Source organism: Ovis aries, chromosome 8 (genome assembly GCF_016772045.2).
Source record: "Ovis aries strain OAR_USU_Benz2616 breed Rambouillet chromosome 8, ARS-UI_Ramb_v3.0, whole genome shotgun sequence".
In the NCBI taxonomy this organism is placed as follows: Eukaryota; Metazoa; Chordata; class Mammalia; order Artiodactyla; family Bovidae; genus Ovis; species Ovis aries.
Genome location: NC_056061.1, coordinates 79337973 through 79354710, shown reverse-complemented (window position 1 = coordinate 79354710; position 16738 = coordinate 79337973). Strand labels below are relative to the sequence as shown.

The 16738-nt window shown below is 44.3% G+C and overlaps 1 protein-coding gene across 12 annotated transcripts in view; it reads right to left on the bottom strand.

The window, feature by feature from the left end:
* Positions 1 to 16738, bottom strand: part of SCAF8 (SR-related CTD associated factor 8) — a 218490-nt gene that overhangs the window by 16096 nt on the left and 185656 nt on the right. For 5 of the 12 annotated variants that reach the window (XR_006060662.2, XR_006060661.2, XR_003590171.3 and 2 more), the window contains one exon: positions 9062 to 9143. The exons of 1 other annotated variant lie outside the window; for it this stretch is intronic. The gene's annotated coding sequence lies outside the window, so the exon portion shown is untranslated. Of the gene's footprint in view, positions 1 to 899; positions 1168 to 3670; positions 9144 to 16738 lie in introns of those variants that run through there. 6 more of the 12 variants (XR_009601677.1, XR_009601676.1, XR_009601678.1 and 3 more) reach the window with 5 other exon arrangements.

The following is a 16738-nucleotide window of genomic DNA, read 5'->3' as shown; positions in this document are numbered from 1 at the left end:
CCTTTCATGAATTTTATCATTAAAAGCCTTCCAATATAGTTAGGGGGAAATTAGTTTGAAATATTCTTTTTAAAGGAAGGTTCTTCATCTATCATCCTCTAAAGATTTATTGCCATTCTCTGAAAGTTAACAAAAACAGAAAGCAAATCAGCATCTGTTATATAGGAGGTGTTATTAACATAAAATGAGCATAAGCATCTCTGTCACTAAAGATTCAAAAACCTTAAAGAACCCACCTGTCTTCCCTTCCTCCCAGGGAACGTCATTATAGAGGATGGGACAGCATATACAATGATACAACTATGGGTTATGTTTGTTTACTCAAGTGGACAAAAGTAATATATGACTGTATAGGGTTTGTCTTTCAAAAATTTAGGTTTCAAAAGTAAGTAATTAGATATAGCTCAAAAAAAGAAAAAAACCCTTGTCTTTTTTTGTTTTTTGGTCATTATGTTTTTAACATTTTTCTACATTGTCCTTTCAGGAGAAGGAACTTAGAATTGAAAAGGTATCAGTGAACTATTTGGGTTCAAATGTACTGATTTTAGTAGAGGGAAAACTATATAAGGTCAGACTGTTCATGTCCACGTGCTCAACATACAGCCTTGTCCTGGAATACACTGGATGCTCCTTAAGTGTTACATAAGTGGATGAATGACTTAAAGATGATGAACTCAATCACTATATAACAGCAGAAAAAAGAATATTATTCAGTAGAAGAAGGAAGACAAGAGAAAACAATTAAAATTGGAGTCTGAATGTATAACTTAGTTAACCTGTTTCTGCTATGCTAATCTTGTTGTCTCTGCCTTTAATCTCCTGGTGACCAGTATTTGCATCACACATGGGAGGGTTGCATGGACAGGAAAGGGTAGAAGTACTGGCGCCACTGCAGGTACCTATTTTGTTGTTGTTGCTCAGTCACTCAGTCATGTCCAACTCTTTGTGACCCCACGGACTGCAGCACACCAGGCCTTCTTGTCCATCAGCAACTCCCAGAGCTTGCTCAAACTCATGTCCATTGAGTCAGTGATGCCATTCAACCATCTCATCCTCTGTCGTCCCCTTCTCCTCCTGCCTGCAATCTTTTCCAGCATCAGAGTCTTTTCCAGTGAGTCACTTCTTTACATCAGGTGGCCAAAGTATTGGAGTGTCAGCTTCAGGTATCTACTTAGTTTGTTGATATTAGTAAAAAAGAAGAAAAAAAAATGTGCTTAAAGATCATGAAGACCAGCTTCTCATTTTGCAGATGAGGAAAGTAAGAAATCAAATGACTTGACTAAGGTCATAGGCACAGCCAGCTAAATGTAAGGAGCATCATTTTATTATTTATTCCTTTGGGGGGAGGTGCTATATGATGCTAAATAAACTTATCACAGACCTGCCTGATATCAGCTCCCCACTCCCAAATATTGGATCGAGTTTCTTTGGTTTGACCATTCCACTGATTGTTTTTACGTTGATTTTGACAAGAATGCTAGAAAAATAATGTTCTTAAAATTTTACTTTGCACAAAAATGACTGGGGGGGGGGGTGCCTGTTAGAAATGGATCTTTCTAAAACTCACAGACTTAGAGAACGAACTTAACGGTTGCCAGGGGGAAGGGCTAGATAGGGAGTTTGGGAAGGGCATGTACACACTGCTATATTTAAAATGGATAACCAACAAAGACCTATTGTACAGCACATGGAACTCTGTCTGCTCAATGTTATGTGCCAACTGGATAGCAGCAGGAGTTTGGGGGAGAAAGGATACATGTATATGTATGGCTGAGTCCTTCGCTGTTCACTTGAAACTATAACATCGTTAATTAGCTATACCCCAGTGCAAAATGTTTTCGGCGTTAAAAAAAATTTAAAATTAAAAAAAAAATGCATCTTTCTGATCCTGAACTCCTGAGAGTCTAATTCTGTGGATCTGGAGTGAGGATAAAGAATCTGAATTTTAACAAACACATCCATGTGACTTGGATGCAAAAAAGTACTTTGAGAAGCACTGTTCTCAAGAGCCTGAGGTCAGTCAAGACCCGCCTCTCAGCAACAGCCAAGGAAATCCCCCCTCTGACGGATTTACAGAGCTGCTGAAATGAAGTTTGATATGTGGGAGAAACATGTGTAAATCGTGCTTTGAAGAATACTGCTAGGTCATCACTATTAGAGATATATATTTAGTTATATACAACTGTATGTTGGTGACAAGGTCTGTATTCAAAGTCATTTCTTTTTCTTAACTAACTGACACTTTGTGAATGTCAGGTTCACTTCTCAAGACCAAGCTAAATGCCACGCTCTTAACATAGAAAGACCAAGAGGCACCGAAAGATGTAAGGAGCTCCACGAGGAAAGAGGCCAGGCTGGTCCAGCGGTGCTCACAATTGTACCCCTTGCACCTCTCACTTGCTCTGCACATAATAGGTATGTGATAAATATGTATTTATAAATCAATCCAACAGAAGGGGAATATGAAATAGTATGAATATTTGGATAATTCTTCTATATAAGTGATTACTTGTGATAATACAATTGGTTAGTCTCTTACTAGAAAAATAATTCATCAAGAGGAAGGGGATATAATGTATCATACGGCTGATTCACACTGTTGAACAGCAGAAACAAGCACAATATTGTAAAGCAATTATGGGGCTTCCCAGGTGGTGTTAGTGGTGAAAACCCCACCCGCCAATGCAGGAGACATAAGAAACTCGGCTTCCATCCCTGGGCTGGGAAGATCCCTGAAGGAGGGCGTGGCGACCACTCCAGTATTCTTGCCTGGAGAATCCCATGGACAGAGGAGCCTGCTGGGCTACGGTCCACAGGGTCGCAAAGACTCAGACATGACTAAAGTGACTTAGCACGCACACAAGTAAAGCAATTATACTCCAATTTAAAAATAAATTTTTCAAAAACTATTCACATGTTTAAAAAAAAAAGAAAGAAAAATAATTCATATGTTTAAGAAGGCGTCAACTACAAGTCTGGGAGGAAATGGATGGCAAGAAACCCAAGGCTTGAGGAGAAAATCAGACCTTTCTTCCAGGGATCACTCTCTGTTTCTGATTCCCTAAAGTTTCCATTACTCCAAACCACTAGTTTTTGCAAGGCTCAGTGTATTTTAATTAAACCCCAGCGATGAACACAGACTTTCCAAACTCCATCCTGGTTTGCACCGTCCGGCTTCAAAGCCGGGTTGAAAGAAAACAGTGACGGGGCCTGATGCTTGACAAGGCCTTGGAAGCGCGCGTTGCCCTTGTCCAGAACAGAACCAGCAAAGAACGGTGTGGACAGTTACCCTGAGCGCACAGAATGGCACTTAATGATCACTGCCCTGCCTTCTGGGATCGGAGTTTGGTTCTTCATTCGCCTGGTCTGTGTTCACAGAGTAAAACTCTTGTCTGTGTGACTCAGGCCATGAAAATGCTTGACTTGGCAACCCACGTGGGTATTCCCCACACAGGCCTCAGCCCAGGGCCCGGGGAAGGGAGAAGGCCGGCCCTCACATCCTTCCCCGGTGCCATCTGTGATGTCCCCGCGGCCCCTGCCAGCAGCCACAGTGGAGGGAGGCTGTGAGGGGAGGCTGTGTCCCGAGTTAAACTCTGCTCAGAGAGGCGGGTTCACAAAACCACACGGGACCCACAGGGAGACTGCTTTCTTTCTCCCTTCTTCCTTTTCCTTTCATGCTTTTTCTTTCTTCTTTTCTTGATCTTTCCCTTTCTCTCTCCCCTCCCGTGCCCTCCTTCTTTCTCCGCAGGTCTCTCTTTTTATTTCCTAATTTTTATTTGAAAGAAAAAAATGTTTTTTGGCCTCACCGCACAGTATGCAGGATCTTAGCTCCCCAACCTAGGATTGAACCTGGAGCCCTCAACCATGGAAAAGCAGAGTCCTAACAACTGGATCATCAGGGAAATCCCTCTCTGTGGGTCTCTTGTGAAAAGAAAAGGCTCAAAAATCTCAAAGAAATATTCATGAAGCAGGCATTCCTGTGGCCAGCACTAGCCTCTCCCAGGTCCGTCTCTCTCTCCAACTCAGACCTTTGCTTTCCACATCATAGACACAGGTAGCTCTTACGCAAAAGTAAAAAGGAACCAAGAGGAAAATCCAACAATGAACCGTTAGAGGAGAGCCACAACCACACTTTAATCTGAGCAACGTGGCCTGAAGGTTACCTGCATGGTCTCTGCAGATTAAGTGGGTGTCACCCACAGCGCCAGTTAGCATCCTTGGCAACCAACTATCACTCAAAGAGGCTGGAGAGATAATCCTGGTTCAGGACCCTGAACAACCTCATAGTTGAAACACATACTATGCAATGACTTGTGGACTCTGAACACAATTATGACACACACTGAGTCTGCCAAGTTCACCTTGTAGATGAGGGGAAAAAACACATAGTTTACACCTTAAACAATTCAATTTGCAGGGCAATCGGACCCACAAGGGGATCAGGAAACCAATTTGCAGCCAGCACATATTCATGGCACAGAGAAGAGTGAGTTTCAGCTAACAGGTCTCCAAGGCCGTTCATCCCAGTAATGGCATGGCCCCCGAACACGTATCTGGAAACTGGACCGCAGCCACAGGGCCATAAAGATAAACTTCAGGAAGTGAGATGGTATCTTCACTCTAGTGCACTGGTTTGAAATTCTCAGGTCAGCATGAGCTGGTGAGTTTTAAAGGGGGATTCGAGATCTGGAAACAGCTCCAGGCTTGCTGCCTTTCCAGAGTTCAAAGCCATTCTTTTCCTGAGTGTTCACTGCCAGCATCCCAGCTCTGCCATCTGTGAATAGGTGCACTATTTATAGGTGACTTGTGGTGGGCGAATGCCAAGTGCTCAACCCAGGAAAATTGTTATCTGAATGATTTACACGCACGTCCTGAACCCCACTGGGCACTAAACAGAGGGATGCTTTCTTAATAAATCTTGCATTCGTCAACATTAATTTAAGGTAATCTGAGTCGACAGTCAAGAGTCTGCTTTTCAATAAGCAGCCAACTTTTCTTCTATTAAATTTTTAGGAGACTATATTACTAAGTTCTGGGAAATACCATTGGCAAGAAGCTGAGCTGGAGTAGGTTTAGGAACTCAATCGTGTTAAGCTGTCTGCCCCAAACACATCTGGGCCACAAACACACCCGTGATCAGTAAGTCAGATGGCGTCGCTGCTTCCAAAGCCTGCACGGTGGTCTCTGTCCAACCACCACCCCTGGAAGGAGGACAGAAAAGCACTGCAGCGACAGAGGACAGGCTCAGAGGCTGTGCTCAGCGGAGGACGTAAAACGAAGAAGCAGCCTGCAAGAAGCAGCCTCCAAGAGCTCTTGGCGCCTGTAATCCATTCGAAGAGGAAAGATGGCGCCAGTGAATGCGGAAGTAACACTGCTGAGCCGCAGGGGCCCCTGAACCAGAGGATGGGAGGGAGCTCCAGGCAGGGAGAGACGAACAGGTGGGAGTGAACGGGGAGTGTGGTGAGGATGTGAGCTGGAGGCCCCGACCTGCAGAGGAGCAGGAAGCGCGTTCCAAGGGAGGCAGTGAGAGGAACGGCTTGAAGCAGACGTCGTGTTGGGACGGGGAGGACCCTGAGGTTCATGCTGGCAGTGGCCTGGCCTCTCCTGGGCAACCCAGGGTACCACTGTTCTCACAGGGAGTGGGGGAAGAAGGAACCAGTGTTTCACAAAGGCTGATAGGGAGGCTGAGCCGGAGGGGAAGCCGATGTGAAAGCCTGGCGTGGACTGAGCCGGCAGGACACTGCCGACATTGCCCAGGTCTGCGGTTTTGAACAGGCGGAGTGTACCCCAGGCACACTGAGGTGATGCCCTGGGATATGGGGAGAAAACAGCAGAGTTCATATTTGTACTTGCTTTTTAAATTCTCATCTTTTTTTGGAGTATATTTTATATATTTTAAATAAACATACCAGTTGAATAGAAAATATATCTACTACAGACTGACTTGTGCATCACCCCCAAATTTGTATGTCGAGGTTCTAAGCTCCAATGTGACTTGTAGTTGGATATGGGGCCTTAAGGAGGTAATAAAGATTAAATAGGGTCATAAGTGTTCACCCTGATTTTGATAGAAGAAAGAAAAAGAGAAGAAGAGACACCAGGCCTCCCTCTCTCTCTTTCTCTCTCTCTGCTCTCTCTCTGTCTGTCTTTGTTTCTCTCTGTCTCTCTCTGCAAACACAAAGAGGCCATGTGAGGACACAGGGAAGTGGCCCTCTACAAGACAGAAGAGTCTCATCAGAAACCAACACTGATGGCACCTTCATCTTGGACTTCTGGCCTCCAGAACTGTGAGAAGATAAAATTCTACTCCTTAAGCCACCCAGTCCAGCACGTAATACGGAAACCATCAAAAACTGGAAGAGGGAATTGTACAAACATATCTTGTTAATGCACAGGATTAAAAGAGTCTGGGCGACCAGGCTCTGGGTGCTGAGGCCCAACCAAGAAGGCAGTGAGTGCTAAGAGCTACTTCAGAGGAAAAGTAGGACCTCTGGGAGCCACTGGATATAGAAAACCAGAGGAAAAGAGGAAAGAATGTGGTCTCTGGGTTTTCCAGTCTGGGAGGGGGTAGCCCTATCTCTATCCCATGGGAGATAAGGGTTATTCTACAGGAGGTTCAGAGATGCTCAGGGACCACAGGAATGACGGATTTCCTCCGAATAGGAAAGAGAAATGGCCAGAGAGAGGAAAGGAAAGTGGGGATCTCAGGGCCACAGAGGTCAAGAGAAAAGAGACTTCGGAGGAGGGCAGGGTGGGTAGCATTACCAGGGAGGTCAAGTGGAACGACCCCCAGAAATGCCTTGTGGAATTCCACGAGGAGGTCATTGAAGACTTTTTAAAAAGTGACTTCAGAAGAGGGGAGAGGATGCAAGCTAGACTGTAGGGGGTTAAGAAGGGACAGATGGAGAGGAAATGAAGGCATCAGGTTTTCTTTAGCTTTTAACTATTAAAATGTGTCACAGTCAGAACCACAGGGGGTGGGAGGTAAGCTTTTCCCTTCATCTCCAACCCCAGAGGAATTCCCTGTAACTAGTTAAATGGTGTTAAGTGTTAACTGGATCTGGAGCGGGTGGACCATGGGGTGGGGGGCAGGGCAGATGGTAAGTCAACAGTAAAGTGGTCAGTCTTGTTGTCCCAGAACCTTCCACACAGCTCTGCCTTTGTGTGTGAGTTTGTGTAAGGGGACAGAACACAAGACAAAGCCAGATGGGATATACCATTCTCAAACTCAAATGCTGATTAGAAGTCAAGAAATTTCCTGCAAATTTTGTACCTTATTTGATAGTTGAATGTCAGAACATCTGACATCAATAGCGGGAGGAGGTTGGAGTTCATTCAGGTATCTCAGCCGCCAGCAACAACTGGACACCTGGGAGATGCCATCACAGTGATCTGGCTTTGTCCAGGTCGTAACACTGTTTACAACCACTTCACAAGTGTGCAGGTGGATTCAGAATTACATGTGAGAACTAAATAATGCTTACAAAAGTCTTTGGGATCCACAGGTGAAAGGGGCTGTTTGAGTGCAGAGCATTATCACTAACAATGGTGCACACTTGATGAATCAGATCATCCCAGAGTGTAAACCATGTCCTGGGAATAAATTCACTAACTCTAAAAGCTGCTTTAAGCATTTTAGGTGAAAGCAATAATTATTGATAACTCTTCAGCAGGCTGTCTTTCCAACTCTAGAATTATCTTACTAGCTCAAGTCCTGGGATGTGTGTGGACCTCATGCAGAATTTCAACATCTGTTTTTATAGAATCACTGACCTGTTTTATAGAATCAACCTCTCAGGGCTGGAGGGGTCCAGCCCCTTTTGCTCATTAAAATGCCCCCTGTGATATCTACAAAAATAGTGGCCTGCTCATGCTCAGTTTCTCCAGCCTGACACTTGTTATTCCCTATTCTCTCTTATTTTGGCTAGAAATAGTTTTAAAAGTCTTTTCTATGAATACCAGCTTTTGCATCTTTGCAAGTCAAAGCTCATTTAAGGCTTCTGCTGTCCTAAATCTCTTCTCACGTTCACCCTTGGTTATTCATCCTTCTCTTTCTATGTTTTTGTACATCTTTCAGAAATCTGATCTCGCTGGAGAGTCCCTGAATTTTCAGCAAAAATGACTTAAAAGTAAAACTGTTAAATGGACATGAAGTGGTGAGTGTAGGTATGGAGATGTGTGTGCAGGGGCCAAGGGATCATGGAGAGGCCTGCCGCCCACTATGGAGGTGGGGGTGGGGGTCCCGGAAAGGCTGCCCAGAGGGGCTGATCCCTGTCTTGCAATGCAGTCAGGGGAGGAGGAGGCTGGAGATAATATCAGACAGAGAACAGCCAAGAGCAAAGACACAGACCCAACAGGTCTAGGAATGAGCAAGGGGCATCGCGAGAGGAGGATGGGGGTGGATATCAGGCCACAGAACCTTGGAAGCCAGGCAGGGGGCTGAGTTTAATCAGAGAGCTGCTCAGAGCAGTGACAGGGTTCGACATGCATTTAATTTTAGGTGGAAAGTGGCAAAATTAGATAGGGCATGGAGACTGAGCAGAAGGTTAACATAATCAGCCAAACAGGAGCAAAAAATCGAGAGCAAATGAGTCAGAAAAAGACCGCTTCTGACACCAGCTCCTTTTTTTCTTTACATAAGAAGTAACATGCCACCATCCTGGTGCCCTGTGGAAGCTGACTCTGTTCATTTTGAAAACAACAAAGGTAATGGAGTCCTTTTTGACATTTCTGGTGAGGAGCTTAACCTTTCAAGCTGAGTCACTTATTATCTGATTTTCGTTTGCATCAGAGCCTTGGTGGGGAGTACCTGGGAGGGTAGTATTGCGAAGAAACAAAAGAGAAGCTCTATATTTGGGAGCTGGTGGCACAGAACTTCACTGCCACACTAACTTCTCCACACTAAGCATTTTACTTCCAGATATCTGAAAAAATCCTGACTTCCATACCAATGCAGCAAAGGCCTTCCTAACCGCCCTGCTACCTTCAGGAAAGCCTGCTTGTTAAGAACTGGGGAAGATGGGCAAGTACCAGCTGGTAGCAAAAGAAACTCACTACTGACCTTCTTAAATTTAAACCAGAAGAGGAAAGACTTCATATCCTGCTAGACTTCGAAGCTCCATTATCTTCCGAGTCATTCTGTCCTAGAAGAAAACAGCAAGTGGCTCATTACATTACTCATGTGTGAATGATCAATTCACAACACATTAAATGAAGAGGTTACATCTCATGGGCCAAGTAACGTACAATTTAGAACAAACTATTACTGTAGTGATGCATACAAAAGCCCGATTTTTGAAGTTCTATCTCTGAAGATAACAGATGATCTGACTTCATTTTGGTGATCAGGTCAGCTAAGCAGCATTCGGCATTTCTGAGAGTGGCAAGCAACAATTATTGAGAGAAAAGGTTGCAGGCACTGTATCTGATTCAGACTCTGCAGCTGAGAAAAGGGAAATGTTATCTCCCTGTTGATTAATATGACCCAGTGAATGTAAAATGGATTTGAAAGCCCATATTTGTAATCAGAGGATTTTGGGAATGGAGCAGGGTCTCCTTTCATAGATGAAGAAATAAGATCCAGAGAGGCTGTCCCACTCACAATCAAGTGGCCAGTTACTGCGGATCAAACCAGAAGTTCTTCCATCAGAGCTCTTTTGGTTACATCAGACATTATTTAGGCATAGTCTTTCTAATATTATAGTTCTTATGAAGACCTCTGAGTTACAAAATACTCTAAATTTCACGTTGATTTTAAACGCATAGTCTTTTTAAATGTGGAAGTCATTTTCATTTTTGCCACAAAGCTCTAATAATGAGCTCGTCCCACTCTTTATGAAGAAATGAGTCCCACTAGGATATAGCAAGGGATTCCCAGGTGGCATTAGTGTTAAAGGACCCACCTGCCAATGCAGGAGACATAAGAGATGCGGGTTTGATCCCTGGGTTGGGAAAATCCCCTGAAGGAGGGCAGTGCAACCCACTCCAGTATTCTTGCTTGGAGAATTCAATGGACAGAGGAGCCTTGGCGGCGGGGGGGCTACAGTCCATGGGGTCGCAAAGAGTTGGACATGACTGAAGCGACTGAGTATGCACGCACAGGGGATGGCAAAACCAACTCACCCCTGTGACTGTTCCCTATTTCCAGCCAAGGCCTGGCCTGTGCTAAACCCCAAAAGAAACTGTGCTCCCTGAAGGCTATCTGTCCCTGGCTTCATGGCATCTTGGAAAATCTCAGCATGCCCAAGTGGCTGAAGGCCTTAGGCTAAAGGAATTCAAACATCTCATTATACTCAAAGTGCAGCACAGTTCCCATAGTCCGTTAAAGAGAGAGCCAGTTCTAGAAAGTCAGAGAGAAGCAAGTGTTAACTGAGCGTCTATTGGTACTAGGCCCTGTGTTCCGTGCTTTAAATATATGCTCTCATTCTGTTCTCACAACTGCCCCCCAGGTATGCCTGGGCACCTCTCCATTTCACAGATTTTACAAATGAGGCTGAGCTCTTTGGTGCAACTAATATTAACCTGAGCATCTGCTGCCTGCCAGGCACCAAGGTGGATGCTCAGTATGCAAAGGAGAAAGGGACAAGCTTCGCCTTCTACCCACAGGGAGGTCGGAGTCTGGCAGGGATGGGGCCGGGGGTGTCAGGCACATTAACCAGAACTATGTGGTTCCAACAGCAACGTGTGACCCAAACAGACAGAATCATGAAACCAGTTTAATGGGTCTTGATCAGCACTCAGAATACATAGATAGGGGCTTCCCTGGGGGTCCAGGGGTTAAGAATCAGCCGGCCAATGCAGGGGACCCAGATTCGATCCCTGGTCTGGGAAGATCCCACGTGCAGAGGAGCAACGAAGTCTGTATACCACACCTGCAGAGCCCACACTCTCGAGTCTGTGCTAACAAGAGAAGCCCGAACACCACAATGAAGAGTAGCGCCCACTCGTTACAACCAGAGAAAGCCCACACACAGCAACAAAGACCCAGCACAGACAAAAACAAACAGCATAGAAGAGAATAGCACAGAATGGAAGATATCAGAGAGCGTGCAGTCAAGGTAAGGCAACTCGCACGGATATATGTCTCTATCTCTGTATCAATCATACACATAGACACACATCTTTGTGTGCTGGTTTGCAATGGAAAATACATTTTCTTTTGCAGGTGATGGTGAGAGGAAATGTGAAAGCTCTCAAGTTCTAGAGCAAAGTGACAAGTGCTCTATTAGAAGGCTATACAGAATGGTAAGTGTGAACAAGAGGAAGTGTCTGCCTGCAGATTAATTTTCACTTAGTGCCAGAGTAAGCTGGGGACAATTTTGGTTCCTCATGAAAGACACATCTCTTAAGGATGGGATGCGCACAGCTAATGCTCAGAGCTAGGAAGAGCTTGAGAAGGGCTGGTGTGAATTTTCCAGGACTAGAGAGGAAATCAGAGTGGGGTCCCCCTCTTGCATATTCTGGGAAAGAAGATGGCACCCATGGAGACACAAAAGGCCCAATAACACCAACAGAGGCAGAAGAGGGGATTAAACCTCAAGGAAATGGAACCCAAACCTAGCCTGAATTGCTAGAACTGTGGGAACTGCTGGGAGGTCTCTTAACCCCCACCATCCCACTGTAATCTTCTCAAGAATAGTGCCTCCTTTGGGACGACAGGTTACTGTGACCTTTCTGATCAGGATAAAACAGTGACTCAATTTTCTTTCCTTTTAATGCAGTTTCCTTCAGATGTATCCTAGATACCATGCTTACAGGTCCAGGATTTGTGGCAGTCCATCAGATGGCCACATGGTATCTGAGTACAGACTCAAGGCAAGAGAAAAATGATCTTCCTGTAGAGGAACCTGAGTGACTCATATTGTAAAGCTCTCTCATGTGGGTTTAAGTGACTATGCAATAAGACAGCTCAGGACGGCAGTTCTCTCGGTGTCATCCTGGTGCCATATGGTTTTTACATATATATATATATTTTTAAGAAGCAATACCATGAGATTATGTCAAGATTAATTATCCATTATTTAACCCATATTTTTCACGGTACAGACTTATGTGATGATTTTAAGAATTGGCTACTATACAAAATAAACAGCTCCAGAAATGTATAGAAAGATAATGACTAGATGTTTATAATTTATGTTTTTTCACTCAACACCTATGACTTTAATAAGTTTCTCTTCACTACCGGCTGAGCAGAGAACACTAGCAGACGATGAAAGCAGAAGAGATACTTTGTGTGGGATGGTTTTATTCTATAAAAACACAGATAGTTCATGAGAAAGAGCATCTCATGAACTAAAAGTTAGTCTGCAAGTATTCGCCATTTTAGTTATTATTACCAAAGCTAATAAACTATTATCAGGTAAAAATGCAAAATATTAGTACCCGCAAGTAAATGAAATTATATTTGATGAACCCCGAGAGTACATGTTTTTTCCACACCTTTTTATTTTTTACACCAAAGACTCAGATTTAACTAACATTTTCCAGAAACAAGATTCCAGAATCAAGATTAATAATAAGGTAGAGAGTTTAATAAATAATCATTTTTCATAACAAAAGTATGGATGGACTGTGAGAGTCAGGTGCAGAACTGTGGCCGTGCAAGCATTCCATGGTGGCAGAACGAGAAGAGAAAGGCAGATCCCGTCACACCAGAGCCCTCGCACTTTAACTTCCAAGCTTGCTCGTGATTTTGGTTCGGGGCTTTTCTTACACAGCCATAGCTGTTTTTCTATTCTTTGCCTAGAACAGAGATAATCATATGTGACGTAGGGCTTCCCTGGTGGCTCAGCTGGTAAAGAATCCGTCTGCAATGCGGGAGACCTGGGTTCGATCCCTGGGTTGGGAAGATCCCCTGGAGTAGGGAAAGGCTACCCACTCCAGTATTCTGGCCTGGAGAATTCCATGGACAGTCCATGGGGTTGCAAAGAGTCGGACACAACTGAGTGACTTTCACTTTCGCTGTGCGACGTAATGATTATATAAGCACATGCATGCATGCTAAGTCGCTTCAGTTGTGTCCGACTCTTTGCGACTCACTGGACTGCAGCCCACCAGGCTCCTCTGTCCATGTGATTCTCCAGGCAAAAATACTAGAGTGGGTTGCCATGCTGTCCTCCAGGGGATCTTCCTGACGCAGGGATCAAACCTGCTTTTCTTATGTCTCCTGCATTGGCAGGTGCTATTGTTACCACTAGCACCACCTGGAATCCTGTATATAAGCACACATCACAAGATCAATGGTATGAGAGAATGAAAAGCTCCCCTTGTACATTAGCCAGATAACCTCAACTTTTCAACCGCTATATAGATTCAAATGCAACTTTCTGGCTTCTTAGCATTTTAAATTATGTCTGTTTTTAGGTTTTACCACATTTCAATTAAAATTAGGTATTACCACTGTGTTTGCAAAAAAACACACAAATCTCAAAATCATAGCTTACACAAGGTAATTGAATGTGTTGCTAGTAGAATTTGGCTTAAATACTTTAAAGTCCTACTTAAAGGTCGTTCAATAGATAAATTGTAAGGAGTTAAAGGAAACATCTGCAGTTTTTAAAAGAATTAAAAGGTACTTTAAATATTTCTAAACAGGCAAGATCAAATTTTTGGATTTAGAAAAGGCAAAGGAACCAGAGATCAAATTGCCAACATCAACTGGATCATCAGAAAAGCCAAAGACTTCCAGAAAAATATCTAGTTTTGCTTTATTGACTACACCGAAGCCTTTGACTATGTGGATTACAACAACTGTGGAAAATTCTGAAAGGGATGGGAATACCAGACTACCGGACCTGCCTCCTGAGAAATCTGTATGCAGGTCAGGAAGCAACAGTTAGAACTGTTGGACATGGGACAACAAACTGGTTCCAAATCAGGAAAGGAGTACATCAAGGCTATATATTGTTACCCTGCTTATTTAACTTACATGCAGAGTACATCATGAGAAATGCCGGGCTGGATGAAGCACAAGCTGGGATCAAGATTGCTGGGAGAAATATCAATAACCTCAGATATGCAGATGACACCACCCTTATGGCAGAAAGTGAAGATGACCTAAAGAGCCTCTTCAAGAGAGTGAAAGAGGAGAGTGAAAAAGTTGGCTTAAAACTCAACATTCAGAAAACTAAGATCATGGCATCCAGTCCCATCACTTCATGGCAAATAAATGGGGAAACAATGGAACAGTGTCAGACTTTATTTTTTGGGCTCCAAAATCACTGCAGATGGTGACTGCAGTCATGAAATTAAAAGACGCTTTCTCCTTGGAAGAAAAGCTATGACCAACCTAGATAGCATATTAAAAAGCAGAGACATTACTTTACCAAAAAAGGTCCATGTAATCAAAGGTATGGTTTTTCCAGTAGTCATATATGGATGTGAGAGTTGGACCATAAAGAAAGCTGAGTGCCAAAGAACTGATGTTTTTGAACTGTGGTGTTGGAGAAGACTCTTGAGAGTCCCTTGGACTGCAAAGTGATCCAAACCATCTATCCTAAAGGAAATCAGTCCTGAATATTCATTGAAAGGACTGATGCTGAAGCTGAAGCTCCAACATTTTGGCCACCAGACGCAAAGAGCTGACTCACTGGAAAAGACTCTGATGATGGGAAAGATGAAGGCAGAGGGAGAAGGGGCCGACGGAGGATGAGATGGTTGGATGGTATCACTGTCACAATGGACATGAGTTTGAGTAGGCTCTGGCAGTTGGTGATGGACAGGGAAGCCTGGCATGTTGCAGTCCATGGGGTTGCAAAGAGTCGGACACAACTGAGCAACTGAACTGAACTGAAACAGGCAAGATCAAATTTTTGAATCTAGAGATGCACAATTGAGTGATAACACAGGGACTTCCCTGGTGGTCCAGGGGTTAAGAATCTGCCTGCCAATGCAGGATACATGGGTTCAATCCCTGGTATGGGAATATCCCACATACCATGGAGCAACTAAGCACGTGTGCCACAACTTACTGAAACCTGCACTCTAGAGCTTGTGCTCCTAAGTAAGAGAAGCCACCACAGTGAGAAGCCCAAACACTGCAGCTAGAGAGTAGCCCCTTCTTGCTCCAACTAAAGAAAGCTCGTGTGCAGCAAGAAGACCCAGAGCAGCAAAAAAAAAATTATTTATATAAATAATTTTAATATAAAATTTTATATAATACATATTTTATATAATAATTTTATATAAAATAATTTTTAAAAGTTAAACACACAGCCTGCTCCCAGGGGGCAGGCCAGGGCCACGTTCCTGAAACTCACATTTGCAGTGCGCACCATGGCTGGAGGTACCGGCAGGGGAGACCTGCGATCCAGTCTAGGCCAACATGCGGCCTTCAGAGCGCATAGAGCACTCTCAGTGGAGGTGGTCAGGGTTGGAAAGTGCCCAGCAGATGGAGCCAGCTGCGTTCAAGGCTTTGTACTCCTCTGAGAAGCCAAAGCCGGAAGACAAGATTCTCATTTTCTTCTGTAGGATGGGCAGGCGGGGCTTACAGGCCATGCAGTTGACCTGGAACCTTAGATACAAAGGGGCTCAGAACTATGAAGGGGCCTATAGAGAATGGTTCCAGAAAGAAGGTTGGGTAGAAGATGGCTTACTGAATGTTGCCTCCTCCCAGCCCATGGCTGCCTTAACTAAGAGTGATAAAGGGGCTGACTTGTTGGGTTGAGGAGCTTCATATAGCGTTGGGCACCAAAAGCAACAAAGAAAGAGCATTTAATTAAAAAAATAAAGTTAGACACAGGAAAGCAGTCGCCACAGAAATTCAGAAGAGAGGTTGTTCCTGGGGGAGAAGAGGGTCTGAGATGGGACTGCAGGGGGCAGGAATCAAGTTTTTGACTTCAGTAATTCATTAAACCATCCACTTGTCTTGTGCTGGCTTTCTGTATCTGTGGAAGTCTGTTTCTTTTTCTTTTTAAAGTGATTTTCATGAAGCGTGCATTGGCTTGAAATAGGGAACTAACTAACAATAAACAGTCTTTTCCAGGTCTAGTAGGACAAGAAGAATGAAAATTTAAGCCTATAGTCCCTCAGACACAAAAGGCCGAGTTTTGAGGGGCTCTGGTGCAGTGTGTGCTGTGCCAGTCACTGAGTGGTCTTAGGTTCTTTGCGCCTCCTTCTAAGAATGTGTCCAGGGACTTCCTGGTGGTCCAGTGGTTAAGAATCTGCCTGCCAATGCAGGGGACATGCGTTCAATCCCTGGTCCGGGAAGATTCCACATGCCAAGGGGCAGCTAAGTCCGAGAGCTGCGGCTCCTGAAGCCCGTGCACCCTGGAGCTTGAGCTCAGCAACACAAGAAGCTCCTGCAGGGAGAAGCCTGCTCACCGCAACTAGGGAGCAGTCCCCATTCACTGCCACCAGAGAAACCCTGCACGCAGCAACAGGGACCCAGTGCTGCCAAAAATAAACAAATACAATGTTTTAAAAGATATATATAAAAAAGGAATGTGTTCAAAATGATTGTGATGGCAAATAAGTCTCATCAGTTGTGCCAACAGCTGGAGGTTTTATGAGCTTTGGAACAAAATTTTAAAATATACATGATCCAAAACTGCACAAATTCTTCAGCTTTATTTCTTGCTTTCAGGTTTTAATCAAGTTGAGAGCAGCTCCAAATCCCTCCCCCCCCCGCCTCAACAGGAATAGTCAAGATAAGCTCCAAGTAAGTTCTAGCAAACAACCACCTTGGGTCGGCAGTCCGGTTTCCTGCCGAACACCTGGGGCTGGGCTCCTTGCCAGG